The sequence below is a fragment of the Dendropsophus ebraccatus genome, chromosome 8 (genome assembly GCF_027789765.1).
Source record: "Dendropsophus ebraccatus isolate aDenEbr1 chromosome 8, aDenEbr1.pat, whole genome shotgun sequence".
NCBI lineage: Eukaryota > Metazoa > Chordata > Amphibia > Anura > Hylidae > Dendropsophus > Dendropsophus ebraccatus.
In genome coordinates, this window is record NC_091461.1 from 36,971,231 (window position 1) to 36,986,604 (window position 15,374).

Genomic DNA, 15,374 nt, shown 5'->3' on the forward strand with positions numbered 1-15,374 from the left:
CAGATAGAATGGGACAAACAGGAGGGATAAAAGCACATGCACTCAGGTGTCTCCTGCTAATTGCGGTCATGTGGGTCTTCCAGGAGCAGTGCAAAAACACTGAGAAAAGAGAGAAACAAAATACGGTTCAGGGAAGAAAGAGTGCTGCACCTCACACCTATGGCTGACACTATTGCCTCTCGGCTGCATAAAAAACATCAGAATTTTGTGTATGAATTGATCAAGCCACACTGCCCCATGTACCGCTTGCAGGTATCTGATACACAAGTCCACACTGTGTCGGTCAGTGACCACCACCCCCGCAGGCGTGCATGAACAGGGAAGGGGGGCCATGGAACAGCCCTGCAACCCCCATGCCACAGGACCAGACCCAAAAATGCCCCCCCAAAAAACTCCCAACCAGCACTGCCGAGAGCCACTAGTGTCAGCCATAGGTGTGAGGTGCAGCGCTCTTTTTCTTCCATGAACCGTATTTTGCTTCTCTCTCTTCTCAGTGTTTTTGTACTCCTCCTGGAAGATCCACATGACCGCAATTAGCAGGAGACACCTGAGTGCATGTGCTTTTATCCCTCCTGTTTGTCCCATTCTATCTGCAGTAGCAATGGTGAGCGCAATACCTTATCCAGACTTGTGCTGTTTGGGGGCAGCTTCCTCCGCCGGTGGTGCTGGTTGGGAGTTTTTTTTTGGGGGGGGGGCATTTTGGGTCTGGTCATGTGGCATGGGGGTTGCAGGGCCATTCCATGGCCCCCCTTCCCTGCCCATGCACGTATGCGGGGGTGGTGGTCACTGACCGGCACAGTGTGGACTTAGTGTAGGGACCCATGTGTATCAGATACCTGCACATGGTACATGGGGCAGTGTGGCTTGATCAATTCATACACAAAATTCTGATGTTTTTATGCAGCCGAGAGGCACTAGTGTCAGCCATAGGTGTGAGGTGCAGCTCTCTTTTTCTTCCATGAACAGTCCCTACAATAGTCTCTTATATAGTAGCCAGCCCTCCCCAATAGTCTCCTATATAGAAGCCAGTCCCTAAAATAGTCTGTTACACTATACCACCCTCCCCCGTAGTTTTATATAATAGCCAGCTCTCTAATAGTCTTAGAAAGTAGCCAGATCTCCCAATAGTCTCTTATGTAGAAGCCATCCCTCCCCAATAGTGTCTTATATAGTAGCCAGCCCACCAAATAGTTTCTTATATAGTAGCCAGTCCCTAAAATAGTCTCTTATATAGAAGCCAGTCCCTAAAATAGTCTCTTATATAGTAGCCACCGCTCCCCCATAGTTTTATATAGTAGCCAGCCCTCTCCAATAGTCTTAAAAAGTAGCCACCTCTCCCCAATAGTCTCTTATGTAGAAGCCAGCCCTTCCCAATAGTGTCTTATATAGTAGCCAGCCCTCCAAATAGTGTCTTATATAGTAGCCAGCCCTCCCAATAGTCTCTTATATAGTAGCCAGCCCTCCCAATAGTCTCTTATATAGTAGCCAGCCCTCCAAATAGTCTCTTATATAGTAGCCAGTCCGAGCGGCTGTCCGGACCACCCATATTATAATCTTCTGTAACGTCAGGCGGGACAGATTTAATACAGCAATGGAAAAGCTCAGCGGGCCAAAAATAATGGCACCACGGGCCAGATTTGGCCCACGGGCCAGAGTTTGACATGACTGGCATATAGGGTCTGTATGTAAATAATATTTTATACTGTTATTTGTAAAGATGATTTCTTTATATTTTATGCATTAAAAGCCATCAATAGTGGGGAATGCTGTGTATCTTCCACATAGAATCATTATGTCCTCTGCATTTTTTTTTTAATTTATTTCCATAATCTGCACCAAATCTACAGCAAAAACAGTGCAAAGTTTGTGCTACACGAGTGTGTGCTGCCTGATACCTAGAAAGCGCTTACAAAACATTTCAAAACACTTGCCGGGCTGAGTGTACAAGCTTCTGTCTGAGCCAAGTTGGATTTTTACAGCCCAGGGGAACACCCTTTTACTATGGGTTATATCTCGGCACCCAAGCATAGGGGCAGAATGGCCCAGGGGTCATTAGTCTCCCGAGCTGGTCCCTCAGTAGATGTTTTAGGTCCCTGGCCTCAGCACCCTGCCAACTAGGGCCCAGGCTCCTTAGCTGCGCCCGACACTAACTTTAAGCATTCCTAATAACTGGTTACTATTAGTTGATGCATTGCTCTAACCAAAGGAGGCTGTAGGTTGACTACGGGGGGGGGGGGGGGGGGGACCTGTCCACATATTACCTGTCCACATATTACAACTCTATCACATTTACTTTAAAAGCCTACTCTACAGAGATTTTTGTGCCATTTTGGGGTGATTGTTTTTTTTTTTTTTTGTTTTTTTTTAACATTTTGGAATTCTTTCTAGTCCATTTTTTTTCCCAGCTAATTTTAAGTCCTAAAGAGAAGCTTATCGGAAATGCCTGAAAAATACTATACCTTGGACATGCTGCATTTTATTACAAAAATGCTAAGGATACAAAAAAAAAAAAAAAAACACGAAGAAGTGAAGAAAACATCTTAAAGAAAAAAAGCGTTGTCTGTTGTACATTTTAGATTTCATTAGTGTATTTCAGCAATTATCTTTCCACAATGGATTTTTGCAAACCCCTCCCCCCCCCCCCCAAAAAAAAAACAAAAAAAAAAAACAAGACAAAGCCTTACTAAGGTTAGAGTATAATACAAATGAATTTGTACATGTGTTTGCCAGATGCAGGTCCTGGCTTAACCTAACTAGGCATGAAAACGTAGGTCAAATGCCCCCAGAATGATCACCAAGTGCTTAACTGGCCAATGTTCAGAGGTCTTATAGACAGTGACTACAGCAGCAGTCAAGCATGTGTGCTACTGTTCCATTCACCTATGGGACCTGGGACCCAGAGTGCTGAGGAGGATGAAAGAAATAACATGCTCTCACCTCCCCCGCTCCAGCGCTGGTGCCGGTATCCCGCAGCTCTAGTCCACCGGTCTTGGCCTTTTCTGGGTCTAAGTGAGGACCTGGGTCATGACGTGCCAGGCCCGCCCAGCCAGTCAGTGGCCGTAGCAAGGTCCCATCTCGGCCACTGACTAGCTAAGCGGCTTAACATGTCATGTCTCAGGTCCACACTCAGACCCAGAATATCCGGTATCGGGGAACCAGAGCTGCGGGATGCCGACAACACCAATGCTGGAGCAGGGGAGGTGAGAGCATGTTATTTCTTTCATCCTCCTCAGCACTCTGCCAAAAATCACCTTCCTTTAAAGCAAGTGCTGCACAAACATTGCTGACATTGTCTATGCAACTCTTGCTGCACAATAATAGAGCCAACTAATAGGCTCTATAAGCTAGCACCGATCTAGCAGATCAGCGCTTGTTCACTCTGATCATTGGGCTGTGCAATAACACCCTTAAAGGGGTGCTCCCGCGGGGGGGCACGTTTTATGGGGGACCGGGAGGAGGTGGCTGAAATAAAAGACGTCCACTTACCTCCCCGGTTCCAGCGGTGGGTCCCGCATCACCGGGCTCCGGTCCCCGGTTCACGGCCGCTTCCGGGTGTCTGACGCCGCCCGAGACGCTACGTCTCAGGGCCGCTCAGCCACTCAGTGAAGGAGGCGGTATCCGAGCGGACTTCAAACGGATCCCGCCTCCTTCACTGAGTGGCTGAGCGGACCTGAGACGTCACGTCTCGGGCCCGCGTCAGACACCCGGAAGCGGCCGGGAACCGGGCACCGGAGCGCCGTGATGCGGGACCCGCCGCTGGAACCCCAAAAAAAGTGCCCCCCCGCCGGAGCATCCCTTTAAGCTAGTTCCACGTCATCATAGTGGGGTCACATTTTTGTGTCTGTATTACAGCTGCAAGCCCCAGTGTGTCTCAACTGTGAAGCATTGACATCTGAAATCATGATTGTGTTGTATGATGAAGTCCATTCGAGCCTAAGCGTATTCTTGTGGCCATTATATAGACATAAAACAGTGACCGCAGTACGCTTGTGTGAAAAGCGATTTCCTCAGCTAAAAGAAATTTAGAGATATGTAAAGTCACAAGATTTGTTACAAAAAATGGGGTTACCATATGCATGGAGTTTTATAAAGCCCATAAACAAAACACACATCCAGAAATTTCTCCCTAAAAAAAATCCAGGACATTTTATCCTTTGAGAATTTGTGTCTACATTAACTGCACTGATGTTTTATGATGAGCTGTTCTTTGTGGAGTTTTTTTTTGTTTTTAGTTAAAATACTGCAGTAATTGCTCCAAGGCAGCTTAGAACAAAAAGACAATAAAACAAAACAAGTTTTTTTATACACATATTAAAATAATTTCAGTTGCAAACAATACAGCATATAACAAACTCACCATGACCTCTGCTGTTTTCATATGGGACTGAGTCTAAAATTAATAAGAGGGAGAGAGGATAGCTTACAATTCTAATATATTGAAAGCAAAAAAAAAGTTAACCCATTTGAGAAACTAAACTACCTATAGGCTCAAAAACAGTATTGTGTCATTTATTTGTGTCATGTGACTGAGCTGAACTTATAATGTAAGTCTACAGTGCTATCTCTTACATAGACCAAGAACAAGAAGAGAAGCATGCGGCAGAACTCTTTTCTCTCCACTTGTTCTACTGATCAGCGAGGGTCTTTTTTCATGACAAGTACACGTTCAATCCATTCTGTTACTTTACCTGTTATATAGCTTTATATGCTGCTTTGCCTGTGACTGCTTCGCTTTGACGCAACAATTCTGTCTACCCATTGCAGCCAACAAGTACTTTCTCTCCTCACCCCCTTTGTTCTGTATACGACTTTTAGAGAATCAACAAGTGGACAAACACATTTTCTAAGGGCCAAATCAGTACCAAGACCCAAACTGAGATAAGAGATAAGGAAGGTGTCATAAGTGAAACATGTGATCCAATTTCAATTTTAAATGAGTCCCTCTGAACAGTTTTCATGTGTGAATTGAAGACTCTTGTTGCATTTAAAATGTTGATGATGCCAGCAGTCGAGGATTAAATGTACCCTAAGACCTGAGCTGTCCACCCTACCTGCCCCCTCCTCTAATGCACTATAGGTCCTAGTGTAGTCCCCCATTTAGTAGATGGGCCCCTGTGTAGTCCACTATTTAGTAGATGGTCCCCTGTGTAGTCCCCCTTTTAGTAGATGGCCCCCTGTGTAGATTGGAAACTGTATAGCCAAGCTAATCCACAAAATAAAAACTTCCATTGTTATAACCAAATAATTCATCTTATTCAGACATAAATTATCCTGTACCCCCCCTTTCCCCCTGAAAATCTTGCTGTTTGTAAAGCAAGGGTCTAATATTCATCTGAAATATCTCCTTTTTGGGTCAACTGAATTGACCTCCGCTTCCGCTTAGGCCTTATTCACACGTTCCGTAATTTACGGATCCGTATTTCCGTATCCGAGTTAGTGCACATTGAAGTCTATTGGGCTATTCACACGATCAGTAGCAGAAATGGATGAAAATCAATCCGTAAAAAAAAAAGGACATGTCCTAGTGCGGACCGGGTGCGGACCCATTTTTTTTTGCGGATCCTCTCATTGAAATCAATTGGTTACGGATTGTTTACGGATTGTAACATGTTGGCATCCGTATTTCCGCAAAAAAATCCGGATGAAGTGCATTGAAAAGCAATGAGTAGTAAAAAAATGGAATTACGGAAATACGGATGGAATACGGATGGAATACGGATGGAATACGGATGTCCAATCCGCAATTTCTCACGGGTTGTTTCAGGACCAGAAAAAAATACTGAACGTGTGCATAAGGCCTTGCAGAAAACAAGTCAACAAATGGGTAAATGGACCATTACCGTAGGATTGTCCAGCTTTTAAGTTTTAGATTCATTTACATATTACTGGAAAAACTAACAGGGCAGCTTGTGGAGGAACTGAGGCACCGGAACAAAAAATGCTCAACAATCGGGGGGTATGGAGATTGATGGTTTTTTTGGGGGGAATAACAGCTCATCTTTAAGTATAATAGATGAATATAAACATATTTTATACCTGTGAAGCTACATCTAGTACGCAAATGTGGCGCACCAAATCTCATGACATTTCTATTGGATATAAATACTAAGTTATTGATCACACATGTCATGTATGTCCCTACTCTTACCTGTGGAAGAGGGAGATGGCAACACAAGGAGCACAAGGGACACCAGTAGAGCCATGGTCACCATGTTGGATGATGAAACTATAAGGACTTCAGAGTTGGCCACTCATATATAAAGATGCTGGTCCCTGTCATCTTCACATAAATCTTTAGAGAAACCAGGAAACTGGCACAATGACAATTAATAAGCCTTCAAGTGACATTGTACTATTGTGCTAGTATCAAAGCATTTGGCAGACTTGCAAACCGGTGGTGCTTTATACCAGGAAGAAGCTGTCAAACAGGACATACCATGGCCCAGAATTACAAAGTTTATTAGAAAGTTAGTCTTCTAAATTGGCATTTTTTTGTCATTTTTCTTTGGATTTACTTTTGACAGTGGTTGTGTAGTAAATATGGGCCATGCCTATTACTTGGACATATTCTGACTTCTGTTTGAATCTATTTCATTCTGGTGGCGCCGCTTTGTGTGTCAGAAATATGTTCAACCATTTCATAATGGTGGTTTTATAATTGAAACTAACTAGTTGGAAAAGCGGACATTCCCTCTTTGTGTCCTCAGAAGCTCCATTGCCTTGTCCTTCGTAAAAGTGTTGCTTTTCTGGTGCACAGAACTGATAAGCTTGTCTTCATAGCGGTGCATCACAAAAAAATATATATTTTTATACTAGATTTGGCTTTGACTTTACCCTATGAGACTTTTCACATTGCTGTTTCTCCAGATGTGATGGGTGATAGGGGTTGTCTTACCCTTGTATAAGTGGATCCAGGATACAAGACATTGGTGTGGGTATTGTGAAAATCCAATCTCGGCACTCACCATAAAAAGTGTGGGTATTGACATTGACATTTAAAACTCTTAAGTTAGGAATATTCGATAATACTGTAAAATGTCAATTACAAGCTGTGGTGAAATCATGAACATAGTTGCAATATGGAACACTAGGTCCATGTTGGGAGGCCACATTGTTGCTGTATGCTGATCGGCCGTGATGGGATAAGATGTCTGGTTTTCTTTGCACTTGTTTTTGTAGCCCTCCTCTCTCTATTGTGTTAATGAGTTTATATTATAGAACTTTACTCTTAATTGACAGTAACCTTAAGAAATGGCTGCTAACAGAGTCAACGTGTCAATGTTATCCTCATAAACAAGTGTTCCCGAAATGGTAATCCCAGCAGCTGGTTATCAAAGAAATTCTAAACAAGGATATTAATTTTTCCACAATGTACAATATACAGGACACCCTTTATTTCAGAAACAAAAGGGAAACTGAAGTATGTCCGGAACATGGTCACAATCTTAAAAACTGCCATATAAGATGTTTTTCCAATGGAAAAAATGGTCATGTAGCATATCAAAGAAGATCAGAATTGTTTCAGAAATAGATGACAACAATCGGATATGCACAGCATAGGGTGTATTATTACTCTAGAGGCGACAGGGGCAATTTTACCAAGTAGAACAGCATGGGGGGCATTATTACAATGAAGGGCATTATTCGGGGACATTGTTCCTATACCAAGGACACAGCAGGGTGCATTATAACTGTTTGGGAACACAGCAGGGGGCGTTATTATTGTAAAAGGGTTCACATCAGGGGGCGCTATTACTATGAGGGTACAGCAGTGGGGCATTATTATTGTATGGGGGTACACAGCAGGGGACAATATTATTATAAGGCGGCACATTAGGGGGCATTATTAGTATAGGGCGGCACATCAGGGGTATTATTAGTATAAGGGGGCATTATTAGTATAAGGGGGCACATCAGGGGGCATTTTTAGTATATGAAGGCACAGCAGGGGATCCTGCGTATAAGCAGCAACCCACATTCCTACTCGCTTTACTGCACATAACACCAAACAGTGCAGTTACTACTTTATGGGAGCCTATAGGAGGAAGAAAGGGAAGAAAGTTGCTAGGAATGTGCAGAGCCTAAGATGTTTGTCTGGCAGGTTCTGAAGAGATGAATTGTAGCTGGAAGAAACCATCCCAGTGGTCTGGGCCGGATGGAGAGGGAAAGGAAAAGTGACGCCTTAGATCAAAGAAGACGTCACCTGTGAGTCACTGAATGATGTTTTTGGTATTTTCTGGCAGATTTTCTGACTTGTGTTAGTTGAAAAAAAAAAAAACAGACTAAACACAGGAATTCCGGAGAGTACCGAGAGTCACGGCTCAATGTGTCTATCAATCACATGATTGCCTTCTCTCTGTGAGCGCTCAGATGGCCTAGGGTACACAGAACTTCCTGTTTTCTGACTGTTTCCTGTTTTTTGAGGAAAAAAAGAGTAAGAAAACAGAAAGTGACGTGTTTTCTATGAAAACTAAAAAAAATATATATATAAATTGCAAACTTGCTTTATATCGCATCTACTGTTAGTTTAGATTTTGAAAGTTATAACGACAGTGACACTTTAAATCGGAAGAACCTAGAAGAGCAATAAGCAGACAAAAACTTGTCCTTCTATTGCCATGGACGACCCTTTCCCTTCCCACTGAGGAGATATTTATTTATTATTAGAGGTGAAGCTATAGAAGGTACTGGGGTAGCAGCAAACACCAGCAATAAAAATAGGTAATATTAAGTGGCTGTCTTGTTACAGATTTCCCATTGGAGCGTGGAGCTTTGAATTACAGTACACCTCAGACATTTTTACTACTTAAGAAGCTCTGCCTATTGATGCCCACAAGTTCTTGTCCATTCATTAATAGAAAACTAGAACTTGGGAAATAATCCTAAAAATAACAAATCACTAATTTCACTAAATCACTAAATGGGAAGGTTGTCTGTACACAGTACCTTGTAAGTGAATACAAATAGTCCCAGAATACAGATAGATGTATCAGTGACCTTTTCATGACAGCCATGGCAGAATGTACCCTCCTCGTGTTGATATAACTTTACCTGCCCTTTCCCATGTGTACGGCTTTTGTCTAGAACCTGAAAATCTTCTTTGATGAACGTAATAGTTGCAGTCAAAATTATCTCCTTCCGTTACCTGGAATACTATCTTATTTTACAAGATAAACAAAGCAGATCTAATCTCACCAGATCTTTACATCAACATCGACTAGGAGAATGTTTTTGATGGTAACTTTTAGTTCAGTTTACTAACATAAGATAAAATGGGATCTCTGGTCAGCCTCAGGCCAATCCCCCTATTGATTGGTTTATGGAACTTCCAAAGCCTGGGGAACCATGAAAGCCCAACCAAGTGTGTGGTTTAAAGGGGGTTATTTCACTATTAGGGTGGGTTCACAGTACGGAATCTGTGCGGATAAGTTGTGGCGGATTCCATTGCTCTTACCTGCTCACGGCGTGCATATTTCCACCTATGCCAAAGACACCATTCTATGGCCGGGCTGATTCTGCCGTTGACATGTCAGTTCTTTCGGCGGAATCGGCCTGGCCATAGAATGGTGTCTATGGAAAGGGGTGGAGATGCACACCACCGCAAGCAGGTATGGGCTACGGACTTCATCTGAACTTATCTGCACGGATTCTGTAGTGTGAACCCACCCTTAGGATAAAAGCAGGCAATCCTGGGATACGTCTAAAATTCTGTCTTTTTTAAATCTTTACATGCAAAAATAACAAAACACAGCGACAGAAGCTGACAGGTTTTGGTCTCTCGACCTTCCTCATAGCTAATGAAATACATAAAAACATATTCCTTTATACACAACAAATAACCCAAAAGCCAATAGTTATATCTAAAGCTTTCATTAAGGAGTGGTATGAGGCCCTCACAGACAGCTCTTTAGGACTGATGCGGATCATAATCAAGCATGAAAAAAAATTGCTTTACAACAAACACAGGAGGACATTAAAAATTTTCAAGCATCTGTCTCAACCAAAGCAAAATCTCAAGAATTTACTTTATGGAATACGATAATAAAACAAAGGAAAGCATCAATAAACTACAACAAGAGATTGTCCAAATTAAAAAGAGAAAATTTGCTAGAGACTTGGAGGACTTTCACTGAAACAGTGTATGCTCACACAACGTCAAAAATAGAGAAAAGGCGCCCAATTTCTCGATTTAAAAAAAATTCAGTTTTTGGCACAATTTAACTGACAGCATTGGCAATGCATTAAAGTTATCGGGAAGACGGACGTCCAATGCACACAATGCATTAAATAACGGACATTTTTGCAGCGGACGTCAAAATAATGAACATGATCATTATTTTCGGACGTCTTTTGCAAACAGCGGACGTTGTTTATTAGTTGTTCACACACAGTTTTTATTTTGTCACCGTTCTACTTCCGTTTTTGCTATTAAATTCAATGGACTTTTAAATTAAGCCGCACCTAAAGTCCAATTAGTAACCCCAAACTAGAATAATGTCCAAACACCAGTCATTGCACTAAGGGGAGGCCAGACAGCTAAATGATTTTAGACTCAAAATAACGGACGTCACTTTAAACGGAGCTGAAAAAAACGTTGTGTGAACATAGCCTATACATGATATAAGCGTAAGGATGCTACCACAACTTTAAAATCAATTTCGAAAAAAAAAAAGAAACGCACATCTAGGGGCTCACCATTGCATGGAAGCTTTGTTACTACTGACGAGGATAACTCTGATGCAACCAGTATGGAGGACTCAGAGAATGGAACTGCTTCAGAGGCTGCAGCCTCCACAGATGAGGAACAACAAGACTTCAGTTGACACTACACCTAAAAGAGCTTCAAAAAACGCAAAAGGCGTTTCCGTGGGGCGGAAACACAAGAGGAGGTTGTGAACCTGTCAGCCTATGTACTATCCACTTCTCAAATACAGGTACTGTCAAAGGGCTTATCTTTTGCCCATACTGCCCATTTTGACATATTTAATACTATCTTTTTTTAGGTAGTTGACGGTCAAAAGATATTTTAAGATGATTGAAAGCAAAGAGATATTTAAGAATGATGGTGATCTGTCAATTACTGTACAAATGTTGAGGACAGTATAAATAATGTTGAGAGTCCTGCTGATGAAGTATCTATTTCCCACACTGACTCTCTGTACTTTAGGAATGAAGTTGTGTTATCACATTTGTTACATTTGAATGGGGAAAATGGGCAGCAGGCTGATATTTGTCGTTTAGTGGAGCGTAAAATAAAAAATACACGCTTTTACCCCTTGCAGTTAAAAACTCCCACACTGCATAGTTTCCTGTCCGGAATGTGCAGTAGCCTGGTGTGAACTGGGCCTGGTGTTTGCTTTTGTGTGACATGCCCCCGTGCTTCTCAGCTTCCTGGCAATACAGGAGTTAAGCTGAGAAGCTGCTGGACTTGATTGATGCAGCTAAGTGGCTTTTTGACTGACTTGTTCCTCTGCCTGTCTGAAGCCTGGAGGATCAGAGCGCCGGTCCAATGAGGATCTGAACCGGGCTCTTGGTCAGCATAAAACAAAGCTAAGGCAGTCTCTCAGCGCTGGCTATTAGGTTTCACACCCTGGTCCCAGCTCCCCCTTGTCTATTCCTGCGATCCCCATCCTAACTCCCTCTGCTTGTTATACTTTGTTTCCCTGACCTCTGGCCTGACTTTTGACTATCCGATTGTTACCTGATTTTGTCCGAGATCAGCGCCAGGCCCTCCAGGAGCTACAGAATAATTCTAATATTATTAGACAATTAGACAAGCGGATAAAGGGGGGGGGGTCTGTCGTGATCTTGGACAAGGCACTGCACTGTAAATAAATGTAGAGATGTTACAAGACCATAACAAATATGTTAAACTGCACAGTAACCCAGTATCTACATATAAGATATCTCTGATTTCTCTTAATTGCACGTGGCAAATACCTAGGTATCCTCAATGACAATCAGATTAACCATATGATTCCTGAGTAGCCTAAAACACCTCTATGCCCAAACTGCATAATTTTCCTTCTCCCATGCGCCTGATAGTAGCTGGTATTGATTCCCTTAAAGGAGAAGTCCGGCAAAAATTATTTTTTTATATGTTATTACTTATGGAAAGTTATACAATTTTCTAATGTACATTAATTATGGGAAATGCTCATATACTGCTATTTCCCTTAATTTAGTGTATCAGAAAGTGTTAGATTTCTCTCAGAACCAGTGACGTCACGAAGAAGGGTGTCAGCCCGCCCCCACCAGGAAGCGGCGTGCTCCCGGCCGGGGTGGGGGCGGGCATGCAAGAGCAGAGAGCAGCGGCCAGATTGTGTGAGGAACGGGGCGGGCGAACGGGCGGGTGGGCAGGCGTGCGGGAGTCAGCGGCCAGCCGGATAGTGAGGAGCGGCGCGATAGAAAGTTTGAAGCCGGGAGGAGGAGGGGGAGCGGCGGGGGACATGAAAAGCAGCCCCTGTGTGAGCGGCGGCGGCGGCGCGGGCGGTGATAGGGATAGCAAAAGGTACTACTCCCCCATTATCTTCAGATAATGGGGGAGTAGTACTTTATATATGTTCCCAGCACCGAGCAGGGAGGGGGAGGTAGATGGCACCTCTCTCCCTCCCTGCTCGGTGCCCAGCAAATGTATTCATTGAATACATTTATGGGATACTTTGGGGAGCAAGGACACTGCACCAATGATGGCAAACCTTCGGCCTTCAAGCTGTTTCAAAACTACAGTCCCCATCTACAGTATTACGATTAGTAGAAGCTAAATGTATCAACCGAGTACTGCCACTACAGTGGCAGCGACATCTAGTGGCAGTACTCAGTAAATATAGTCCACACATTTTTTCTTTTTTTTTGGAGGACATGATGCAAAAATAATCGAATATGCAATTTTTTCTAAAAATAAAAATGTCAACTCCCCTAAGGACGCATTAATTGAATTAATTTGAATAATCTCCCAGCCCTGCATAGAGGTCCAGATTAATCATTCAGTCTGACTCATTTTGTCTCTGGCAGACAGCAACTGGTCAGAGCTCCGCTTTCCAGCTTTCACAGTATGAGCTGTGATTGGTTGTTACCTGTCTGAAATGTGTATGATTTGAGAAATGTAGGTCATAGGGTCTATATATGATATTGAGTCTGGGGTCTTTATTAGAGATGAGCGAACCTGGTTCGGGTTCGAGTCGATCAGAACCCGAATGTTCGGCATTTGATTAGCTGGGGCTGCTGAACTTGGATAAAGCTCTAAGGTTGTCTGGAAAACATGGATACAGCCAATGACTATATCCATGATTTCCACTTAGCCTTAGGGCTTTATCCAACTTCAGCAGCCACCGCTAATCAAATGCCAAAAGTTCGGGTTCGGATCGACTCAAGCATGTTCTGTATATGACATGGGTGGACTAGACCAATGATGGCAAACCTTCGGCCTTCAAGCTGTTACAAAACTACAGTCCCCATCATACCTGGGCAGCTAAAGCCATATCTTTAGTTGTCCACACATGATGGGAACATCTACAGTATTACGATTAGTAGAGGCTAAATGTATTAAAAAATACTCGGTTAATACAGTCCATACATTTTTTTTTTTTTTTCGGAGGACATGATGCAAAAATAATTGAATATGCGACTTTTTTTGCGACTCTGAAAAATCTCCCCATTTTCATTTCGTCCTACGGCAGCACAGTACACGATGAGGTTAACTTGGATATCCCTACTGCAAGGCAGAAGAAACAATTACAATTAATTACTTAATTAAAGCAATTAATGCTGCGTTTACACGAAACGATAATTGGCCGATTAACGATTAACGATGTTGGAGTAACGATTTTTTTTATAACGATCAGTGTTTAGACGGTACGATATATCGTACGGAAAAATCGTTTTGCGATCGCCCGCCCCCTCGCTCGCAGCCCGGTCCCCCGCTCATCCACAGCCCGGCCCCACGGTCAACCGCCACCCCCGCTGCCGCTCCGATCGCCACCCCACCGCCGCTCCATTCGCCACCCCACCACCGCCGCGCTCCGTTCGCCAACGGGGTGGCGATCAGAGCGGCGGCGGGGGTAGCGATCGAGCCGGCTCAGGGGACTGCAGATGAGCACGGGACCGGGCTGCGAGTGGTGGGCGGGGCTGCAGGCGACGGGCGGCTGGACTATCGCGCGACGACTGTTTACACAGAACGATCGGCGAATTTTTTGCGAACGACGAACGACGATTTGATAACATGTTGAAAGATCAAAATGAACGATTTCTCGTTCGTCGTTTGATCGTTCGCTGCATTTACACATACGATTATCGTTCGAATTCGATCGTTATCGCGCAAATTCGCACGATAATCGTTACGTGTAAACACAGCATAAGCGTGCTCCACAAAAGGCCTATAGAGACAAGGCGACACTGTCTTTTTGTTTCTTCTGCAGGCAGAAGTTCAGCTAGGAGCTCTTAAGCTCCAGAAGTTTTTGCTACATCTATGCGGCGTGCGGTCTCTCAGGGCTGATACCTCGCACATTACCCCTGTGCTCCCGCTGGTGCGGTTGTAGCCTCCGGTGCTGGATATACACCGGTGTGCAGGGAGGCCCCAATAGCTCCGTCTGTAGGGCTCTGCTTACGTCTATTGTATACAACACTAGTGGGAGCCGATAGCTCCTAGTGTCTTGTGCTGGGCTGCCGCGATCCCCTCTCTTTCTCGGGTTACCTCTACTGTCGGTGAAGCTCCGCATGGTCTACGGTGAGTGTTTCATTGAGACAACGTCACTTCTGGTTCCGGTTAGTGACGTGTTTCCAGCAGGCCGCAGTTAGTCGGCGCACACTTCCGGTCGCGGTGAAGTGACGCACTTCCGGTGAGCCCTGCGGGGTCATCGAGGCTTCCAGGAGCTCGGGAGGAGGATCTACCGGGGACCGCACACTGATTGGTGCATTGGACGCATGAGCGGTGAGTGCCGGTGTACTGCACCTGTCTGTGATTTTCCCGGGTTTTTTGTATTCTTAAGGTGCGCTGTGGCAGACTTGTCTAAGCACTCTGCCGGGCACGTACTGTTGGGCTTAAGGTACCATACTTCTACTACAGTGGGACTAATATTGTATGTCCATTCCTTTACTGATCCACCTGCCTCCGCTATTTTGTTTTTTTCAGATGGCTAGTGATTATACTCAAGGGAAAAGGAAGTCTAAATCCAGGCACAGGTTGTGCTCTAAGGGCCCTATTCCACCGGACGATTATCGTTCGCATTATCGTTAACGATTAACGATCTCAAACGACCGCTATTGCGACAGACCTGAAAACGTTCACTCATTTCCATGGAAAGATAATCGTTACTTATGATCGTAATTGCGATCGTTTCTTCTTCCGTATTTCTTCGCTATTGCGTTCGTATCTA